Source organism: Microtus ochrogaster, linkage group LG3, assembly GCF_000317375.1.
Source record: "Microtus ochrogaster isolate Prairie Vole_2 linkage group LG3, MicOch1.0, whole genome shotgun sequence".
Lineage (NCBI taxonomy): Eukaryota > Metazoa > Chordata > Mammalia > Rodentia > Cricetidae > Microtus > Microtus ochrogaster.
Genome location: NC_022029.1, coordinates 23,140,171 through 23,150,189, shown reverse-complemented (window position 1 = coordinate 23,150,189; position 10,019 = coordinate 23,140,171). Strand labels below are relative to the sequence as shown.

Here is a 10,019-nt window from a genome sequence, read left to right as displayed (position 1 = left end):
CTGTGAAGGAATCCGCATGGGAGATCATCTCTGGGTGGCCCGTTTCATCTTGCATCGTGTATGTGAAGACTTCGGGGTGATAGCAACCTTTGATCCCAAGCCCATCCCTGGGAACTGGAATGGTGCCGGCTGCCATACCAACTTTAGCACCAAGGCCTTGCGGGAGGAGAACGGTCTGAAGTACATCGAGGAGGCCATTGAGAAACTAAGCAAGCTGCACCAGTACCACATTCGCGCCTACGATCCCAACGGGGGGCCTGGACAATGCCCGGCGCCTGACTGGATTCCATGAAACCTCCAACATCAACGACTTTTTTGCTAGCGTTGCCAACCGCAGTGCTAGCATCCGCATTCCCCGGACTGTCGGCCAGCAGAAGAGGGGCTACTTTGAATAACGTCGCCCTTCTGCCAACTGTGACCCCTTTGCCGTGACAGAGGCCATTGTCCGCACTTGCCTTCTCAACGAGACTGGTGATGAGTCGTTCCAATACAAGAACTAAGTGGACTGGCTTTGAGTGATCCTGAGCCCTTCCTAATCATCCCACTCCAACTCTTTCCTGTCCCAGCTCTGCCCCCACTGTAACTCAAAGGATGGAATATCAAGGTCTCTTTATTCCTCATGCCCAGTTAATCTTGCTTTCATTGGTCAGAATAGAGGGGTCAAGGTCTTAATCTCTACATACCCAACCCTCATCTTTTTTTTTTCTATCTAGCTTTTTAGTGGGGGAGGGGGGAGGGGAAGGGAAGGTAACCACTGCTTCATCTCATCAGGAATGCATGTCCAGTAGGTATAGCTGTCACAGAGCGGGTATATTTGTGAGAGGAGGAATTTTTCTTCAGGATAGTTGAAAGCATGGGTCCACTGCTTGGATTGACAATTCCCTGTTGGTGGAGAGCTGTTAGTTCTTCCAGTAAACCGACTTTCTGTTCCCAGTGGAAGTTAGGTGAGGAGCAGCTGGAGGGTGCTCCCTTGTACTGTGTTTCCCTTGCTTGGGGGAGTTTATGCCCTCCATGAAGACAGCTCAGTGTGTCGCCTGAGGGACAGCCCTGCTGTAACAGAAGAGAAGGTCCTTAGTTCTTGGTCCTCCATTTATAACAAAGAACAGAGTAGTATTTTTATATTTAAATGTAAAAACAAAAAAGTTATATATATGGATGTGTGGATATATGTGTCTTTCTAATTGAGAAAACCACCCTCATCCCTGGGTTTGCCAAGTTTAAGTGAAGAACTTGGTTGCAAGGAAGGATCTCTTGAGTAGGGATGGGGATGAAGTACCAGGAATGCTGGTTGTCTGGGGCTCAGCTTCTTCATTACTACATAGGGTTTCCCTGCCCACTCTGCAGGAGCAGATGCTGGACAGGTAGCAGGTGGGATGCCAGTGCTTGCCACCACCTGATCCCATGCTTAGGCTAAGATGCATATGTATCCACACACGAGTTAGAGGTATGAGTTGGCTGGTCAACTTGAACATTTGTTACTGACGGGGTGGGGGGGATTATTTCTCGGTGGGACTAGCATGTCACTAAAGCAGGCCTTTTGATAATTAAATTTTTTAAAGCAAAACAAGTTCAGCTTTTAATCAACTCTGTAGGGTAGGGTTTCTAACTTTGCAGAACTGCCTGTTTGCATCAGTGTCTCCTTCCAGTTTGCTCTGGGAGGAACTGAGGACAGGCCTGGAGTTAAAACATTTGTCATGTTGTACCCTAGTGTCTTCTCTCCCAGCAGAATCTCCCTTCCCTCCTCAGGAGTCCTATGGAGTTCTGTTTTTTCCTTTTATAATAAACACACCCCACCTCCACCCCCCCCAAAAATAATCCAAAACCGGTCTCAATAGCCTACCTGCAACAAGCAAGGTAGGCGCTTTGTATACGAGTTACCCAACCAGCACGGAGATCTGATCTCGGCACCAGGAGAGACATCACTCGAGCACCAGGAGGGCCATCACTGGGAAGTACCATCACTGGGAAGGTACATCAGTAGGCAAGGAGACCTGATCCTGTAAAAGAAGATCCATAGGGGAGCATTCGGAGGAAGAGATGGGCAATCAGGAAAATGCAAATCAAAACAAATTTGAGATATCATCTTACACTTACAGAATGGCTAAAATCAAAAACACCAATGATAGCCTTTGCTGGAGCGGTTGTGGAGGAAGGGGTACCCTCATACATTGCAGGTGGGAATGCTAACGTGTGCAACCACTTTGGAAATCAGTGTGGCGGTTTCTCAGGAAATTCGGGATCAACCTACCCCTGGACCCAGCAATACCACTCTTGGGAATATACCCAAGAAATGCCCTATCATATGACAAAAGCATTTGTTCAACTATGTTCATAGCAGCATTATTTGTAATAGCCAGAACCTGGAAACAATCTAGATGTCCTTCAATGGAAGAATGGATGAGGAAATTGTGGAATATATACACATTAGAGTACTATTCTGCGGTGAAAAACAATGACTTCTCGAATTTTGCATGCAAATGGATGGAAATAGAAAACACTATCCTGAGTGAGGTATCCCAGACTCAAAAAGATGAACATGGGATGTACTCACTCATAATTGGTTTCTAGCAATAAATAAAGGTCACTGAGTCTATAATTTGTGATCCTAAAGAAGTTAAATAAGAAGGTGAATCCAAAGAAAAACATATAGTGATCCTCCTAGCTATGGGAAGTAGACAAGATTGCAGGGCAAAAAATTGTGATCTTGGGGGTGGGGTGGGATAGGGGTAAGGGGAGATGGGGAGAGAAAAGTGAGAAGGGGAGGATGGGGGGAACTTGGGGAAATGGGATGATTGGGATAAAGGAAGGTTGGATAGGGGAGCAGGGAAGCACTATCTAATTTAAGGGAGCCATCTTAGGGTTGGCAAGAGACTTGAACATAGAGTGGCTCCCAGGTGCCCAGGGCAATGTCCCCAGTTAGTTCCTTGGGCAGCTGAGGATAGGGAACCTGAAATGGCCCTATCCTATAGCCATACTGATGAATATCTTGCATATCACCATGGAACCTTCATCTGGAGATAGATGGAGATAGAGACAGAGACCCACACTGGAGCACCGGACTGAGCTTCCAAGGTCCCAATGAAAAGCAGAAGGAGGGAGAACATGAGGAAGGAAGTCAGGACCACAAGGGGTGCACCCATCCACTGAGACAGTGGGACTGATCTATTGGGAGCTCACAAGGCCAGCTGGACTATGACTGAAAAAGCATGGGATAAATGGATTCTCTGAACATGATGGACAATGAGGGCAGGTCTGCTGAGAAGCCAAGGACAATGGCACTGGGTTTTGATCCTACTTCATGTTCTGGCTTTGTAGGAGCCTATTCAGTTTGGATGTTCACCTTCCTATACCTGGATGGAGTGGGGAGGACCTTGGACTTTCCACAGGGCAGGGAACACTGACTGTTCTTTGGGCTGGAGAGGGAGGGAGAGAGGAGTGAAGGGAGGGGGAGAGGGTGGAAGGAGGGGGAGGGAAATGGGAGGCTGGGAGGAGGCGGAAATTTTTTTTCCAATAAAAAATAAAAAAAATCCAAAACCCAAAACAAAGCAAAACAAAAAAAAATAGACAATGAAGGGACACTTTATGGGCTCAGTAATAAGTAATGAATAAACTGACTGTAGTCTATGAACACAGGGAATTTTATGTAGCAATGAGAATGAACAGCTCACAAATAGAACAAAAAAATAAAAATAGACAAAATGTATGGTATATTATTGCAATGATATGAAATTCTCAAACTCATTTGTACTACTGGAAAGTTCATAGTGGCTTCTTTTGGTCAGGATAGTAATAAAAAGAAGTCATAAGGGAGCTGCTGATGTGCTTGTGACCACTGCTTTTTAATAATCAGTGCAGCATATAGAGGCAGATTTAGTTTTGAAATAATTCATGCTATTCATTTAAAAATATATTTGTGACATGTGTTTTTCTATATGCATGTTTTATTTCCAAGAAATGATTTTCTAAATGACATTAACCCTTGAAAACTGGTAAGCTATCCTGAAATGCACATGATCCCTGAATTTGCCCTAGGTTTAATTGTTACTGCTATTATTGTTATTGTTTCTATTTAATTCCATTTCAGTATGAGATGGGAATGGGTGTTGTACCATGCTCATTTTGAGGTTATGAGAACAATTAGATATTGCAGTTTAATTTTCACAGCAATTTCTACTTTCCTGCATCAACATTTCTCATTTATTGTTCTAGAATTACAAGCTTTTGTATAAGCAATATTGTTATTATCAATCAGTGATGTGCAAACTGTCGAAGTGAAGCAGAATTCATGTGTGTTTGTAACTGACAAATGCCATCACAGTCCAGCACCCTACTAATCATAGCTATGGACACTGCATCAGGAAATAGTCCTCGAAAATTTAATTAAATTCTATTATGGAGTCTAAAATGAATGTAAAGGGGGGAGTTAACAAAATGAGATGACGGAACAGCAGCCTTGAGTTGAAGTGATATCTTGCCATGTAAACACAAAGATAATTAAATTCACAGAAGATACTAAATTGGAAGGTGCTGCCTTGACCAGCAAACACGGAGAAATCATTTTTTTTTTTTGGACTTGGAAAGGTTAAAGTCAGGACAGGAAATAAAATTAAATTCAACCAGGGGAAAGCAGAAGCTGCTATGCCTGGGGAAAGTAATCTGAAACACAGATATTCTATGTGTTAGAGAAGCCGGAAAGACCAGCATCCCAAGAGAGACTGAGGAGAGAAGAAGCATAAAAAAAATCAGTCACCAGAACCTTATAGAAATGGAAGGAAAGGCCAATGATTGTTATCAGCTCTTAGGGGTCACTTCTTTCCCTCTGAGTTACTGTGGAAATTATTACAAGGTCAACAGAAATTTCGCAAGGTAGAAGTGACATAAATGTGGGATGATGTAAGAAAGAAGTCAGCTGTATCTCTGATCCTTGTACTGTTACTTAGAACAATCAGATTTTTCCTTCAAAAATTATACACAGATGAACATTCCTGTGTGAGCATCAGTATGTGTATTTGTGCATGTTTGTATATTCCTGTTGTATCACTGTTCTTAGAAACCAATTGATAGATTTATTTGTGAGTCCTGAACTATGGTTTGAGTCTTGTTTTACATTGACCTTCAGCTCATCAAATACAAAAGCTAGTCTTCAATACTCTGAACCTTTTCCTCCTTTATCTATTATCCTTTGGTTTTTGCATTTGCTGGAATTGAGTATAATATAAGCTATTCCTGAATGCATGCTGTATATTTTATAAATAATTCATAGGTTCTATTACATGCTCTGTTTTGCGTTAAAAATGTTTTATTTGCTGATAGAAACTCCAGTATTAGCAAGATGTCAATAAAATAATGGCAAGCAAATTTTAGAGAAATCACACTGAATTACTATGATTCCAGGCCACTTTTATAAAGGTTGAGCCATGTTTTCTCACACTCTGATAGATTATATAATTTCCTGTTAATCTTATAGTACATTCATTTTTTGCTGAAGGTGAAAAAGTCAAATTTTGCAATTTATAACGAAGAACACTTCTAGAATACTATGTCATAAATACAAATATTACCATTTACCCCCAAAATTAATTTGCAGTATGCTAAACACACACACACACACACACACACACACACACACACACACACACACCACTTTTGTCTTTAGAAGCAATTATTTGGCCATGGTATCTTAACTGAAAGACATCAAGATAATTTGGACTTTATATAGCTGAGTAGTAGCTTGGTTACATTCTTTCAATCATATCCTGCGATGAGGACTAAGATGTAAGAAATCTGTCTGGAGTTGATCTCTGAAAGCATACAAAATATGAGTTCATTGTTACAGAACCATGTATGTGATTTTTTGACCACTCTGGAAGTTCCTCTGAGAAACTGTGGGACATTCTTAGATCTGATTGATACCTCCAGAAAATGGTGATGTGGGCTCATTTACCCACAATTTCTCATTCTTCACAGGTAATGTTGGCTTTATTTGGTTCTTACTTTTAAACAAAACAAATCAAACACTAGAATTCAAGTGTGGAACAATATGACTACTTTTGTCTCAAGAGGAACAATCCCCATGTCCTACATGCTGGTATTTTCTAGGATCAATGTGGGTTGCTCACTAAAATGGCTACTGTAGGCGGTGGCTGGAATTGGTGGCTCAGAATTGGTGGCAAGTATGACATCCAATTGCAATGGCAATCACTTTTCTGTACATGTTTGGTATTGGTGCATGTAAAGTGTTGAGTCTTAGTGAAAGACTACTGAGAGTGATAGGCACAGTATGTGGGGGAGACAGAAGCCAAGGAGTTGTCAGATCAGGTTCAAACATAACTTGACTATTATAAATCAAGGTGCTAGACACTTCTCTTGCAATGTTGTGATTCCTCCACCTAAAACAGGGCAACTTCAGTATAAGTCTCATGTTCAAAAGAGATTTAGGGGTCTAAACGATACCTGGGGGTGAGGGAGACAGCAAAGCGACCTTATTTTCCACATTGGAAAAAAAGATTTAATGAGCATTAACTAAAAGAAAAATTCATGGATCTTTGGTCATTAAATTTTGTCTCATGGAAAACTCCATTTCATCTAGGACTAAAGAAAAATCACCATGTACACACTCAAGTCACAAGTGAATGTAAGAATGAAGGTCAGAGTTGACAGCAGGAAAACATAACAGGGTCTGGCATCTGTTAGCAAACCAATTCTTGAGAACTTATTTGGAGGTTTTCAAATGGGAGTGCAGCTACTCCTACACCTGTGACATAAGTCGGATCCTCTTTGGAGAAGTTCACCCTTTTCGGGAGGAAATCATTTGGAGCACAGAGGGAGAAAAAGGGCACCCTACTAGTCAGCCAGATCAGCAGAATCAACCCTGACAATCAGTGGGGTGACAGATATCACAACCATATCAGCCTCACATCCACGCAAAACAAATGTCTAACATATTTCAAGAACTAAATGTCCTCATACTTCTCTAGATGTATATAGGCACATATATTTCTATAAACAATATGTTCATATCCTTGTCAACATCTACTTAAGTGATGTGTTAAGCTTTCAGAATACCTATTCTTCTCTTTTTATGAGTAAAGAAGATTCTGCCAAATAAAAGTCACTAAATGCAGGTTTTTTGCAATACTATTACATGCATGTAATTAGTAACCCATAAATGTCTAACACCTGTGTAGTGCCTTACATGTAGTGGTACTTACTAAGTATTTGCCATATTAAGAGTTCATAAGGACAGCAAGCACGCTGTCTGCCCTGTGTGACAAGACGTCTGTAGGAGGGACTCACTGCAACCCTCTGGCTTGTTGGTGTTTCATGCCGAACTCTCTGTCAGTTGTGTTTAGTTGGCAAGTAAGGGGTCTCGGACAGGGCCTTGTACAAGGAGGGTGGGAGGGAGCTGATGCCTGGCTTAATGTGAGGCTTGGTACTCTGTGGCATTGCCTGTGTTGAAACATAGCCAAGATGTGAAATTAAAATAGTCCTTACCTTATTTAAAAACGAATAAACACTCAAACTTTGACAAAAAGAGAGTTCATAAGGACCCACACTGGAGCACCAGACTGAGCTCCCAATGTCCTAATGAGGAGCAGAAGGAGGGAGAACATGAGCAAAGAAGTCAGGACCACAAGGGGTGCACCCACCCACGGAGACAGTGGGGCTGATCTATGGGGAGCTCACCAAGGCCAGCTGGACTGTGACTGAAAAAGCATGGGATAAAACCGGACTCTCTGAACATGGCAAACAATGAGGGCTGATGAGAAGCCAAGGACAATGGCACGAGATCTTGATCCTACTTCATGTTCTGGCTTTGTGGGAGCCTAGCCAGTTTGGATGTTCACCTTCCTAGTCCAGGATGGAGGGGGGAGGACTTTGGACTTTCCACAGGGCAGGGAACCCTGACTGCTCTTCAGACTGGAGAAGGAGGGGGAGAGGAGTGGGGGGAGGGGGAGAGGAGTGGGAGGAGGGGGAGGGAAATGGGAGGCTGGGAGGAGGCAGGAAATTTTTTTTCTTCAATAAAAAAATCTGTAAAAAACAAAATTAAACAAAAACAGATTTTAAAAGTCAAAAAAAAAAAAGAAGAAAGTTCATAGCACTGAGTGCCTACATAAAGAAAACAGAGAAAGATCATATTAGTGACTTAACATCACAAATGAACTTTCTAGAAGAAAACTAAGCAGGCTCACCCAGGAGGAATAGAAGACAGGAAATAATCAAATTGAAGGCTGATATTAATGAAATAGTAAAAAAGAAAACAATACAAAAATCAATGAAACAAAGCACTGGTTCTTTGTGAAAATCAATAAGATAAACCCTTATCCAAACTAATAAAAAGGCAGAGAGAAAACATCCAAATTAACAAAATCAGTAGTGAAAAGGGGGACATAACAACAAACACTAAGGAAATCCAGATAACCATTATGTCCAACTACAAAAACATGTACTCCAAAAAAAAATGGAAAATGTAAAAGAAATGGACAATTTTCTGGATAAGTACCACATACCAAAATTAAATCAAGACCAGGTGAAAAATTTAAATAGACCTATAACCTGCAAGGAAATAGAAGCTGTCACCAATAGCCTCCCAACAACAAAAACAAAAAAAAGGCCCAGGGCTGGACACTTTCAGTCTAGAATTCTTCCAGCACTTCCATGAAGAGCTAATACCTATAAGCCTCAAGGTGTTCCACATAATAGAAACAGAAGGCACATTGTAAAACTCTTTTTATGAGGCTACAGTTACCCTGATACTGAAACCACACAACCAAGAAAGAGAATAACAGACCAATCTCCCTCATAAACATAGATGCAAAAATGCTCAGTAAAATACTGGCAAACCAAATCCAGGAACACATGAATCCAAGAACAAAAATCATTCACCTTGATCAAGTTGGTTCCATCACATAGATGCAGGGATGGTTTAACATATAAAAATCTATCAATGTAATTAATTATATAAATCAACTAAAAGAAAAACCATTTGATCATCTCATTAGATACTGGAAAAGCATTGGACAAAATCCAACACCCCTTCATGATAAAGGTCTTGGAGAGATCATGGATACAAGGAACATATCTAAACATAATAAAAGCAATATACAGCAAGCTGACAGCCAGCATCAAATTAAACAGAGAGAAACTCAAAATGATTCCACTTGAATCAGGAACAAGGCAAGGTTATTCACTCTTTCCATATCTATTCAGCATATTTCTTGAAGTTCTAGCTAGAGCAATAAGACAACAAAAAGAGATCAATTGCATTCAACTTGAAAAGGAAGAAGCCAAACTTTCATTATTTGCAGGTGATATGATGTTATACATTAGTGACCCCAAAACTCTACTAGGGAACTTCTACAGCTCATAAATACCTTGAGTAATGTGGCAGGATACAAGATCAATTCAAAAGAATCAGCAACCCTACTATATACAAATGATAAAGAAGCTGAGTAAAAAATCAGATAAGCATTACCCTTCACAATAGCCATAAATAACATAAAATATCTTGGGGTAACACTATCCAATTAAGTGAAAGACCTGTTTGACAAGAACTTTAAGTATTTGAAAAAGGAAATTGAAGAAGATACCAGAAAATGGAAAGTCTCTCATGCTCTTGGATAGGTAGGATCAACATAATAAAAATGGCAATCCTACCAAATGCAACTTTGTAATGGCGTAAACGAATGCAGACAGATTGTAAAAATATATATAGCTTTAATAGACTTACAGAACCACCGTTCCCGCGGAGACCAGGAAAGCAGAAGATCCGGCTGGGAGCACACTCGCCAAATTTATAGGAGAACATTAGCCCGAGAAGAACACACCCCCTAAGGGGCGGGACTTATCCCTACATCTCCCCTTTTTGTCTAAATAAGACAGAACTAAAACAAATACAACTATATACAATAATAACAAATAATAAATATAACGAACAATATTGAGAACAAAAGTTTTGCTAAACATTCTATCTCAAGGAGTCTAAATAATGTAGAGAGTAACTACAATTATATAATCTT

The 10,019-nt window shown here is 40.6% G+C and overlaps 1 pseudogene; it reads left to right on the top strand.

Annotated features, from left to right (window-relative positions):
- The window catches only part of LOC101992887, a 2,268-nt pseudogene extending 731 nt beyond the window's left edge, over nt 1–1,537 (top strand).
- The last annotated feature ends 8,482 nt before the right edge of the window (nt 1,538–10,019 follow it).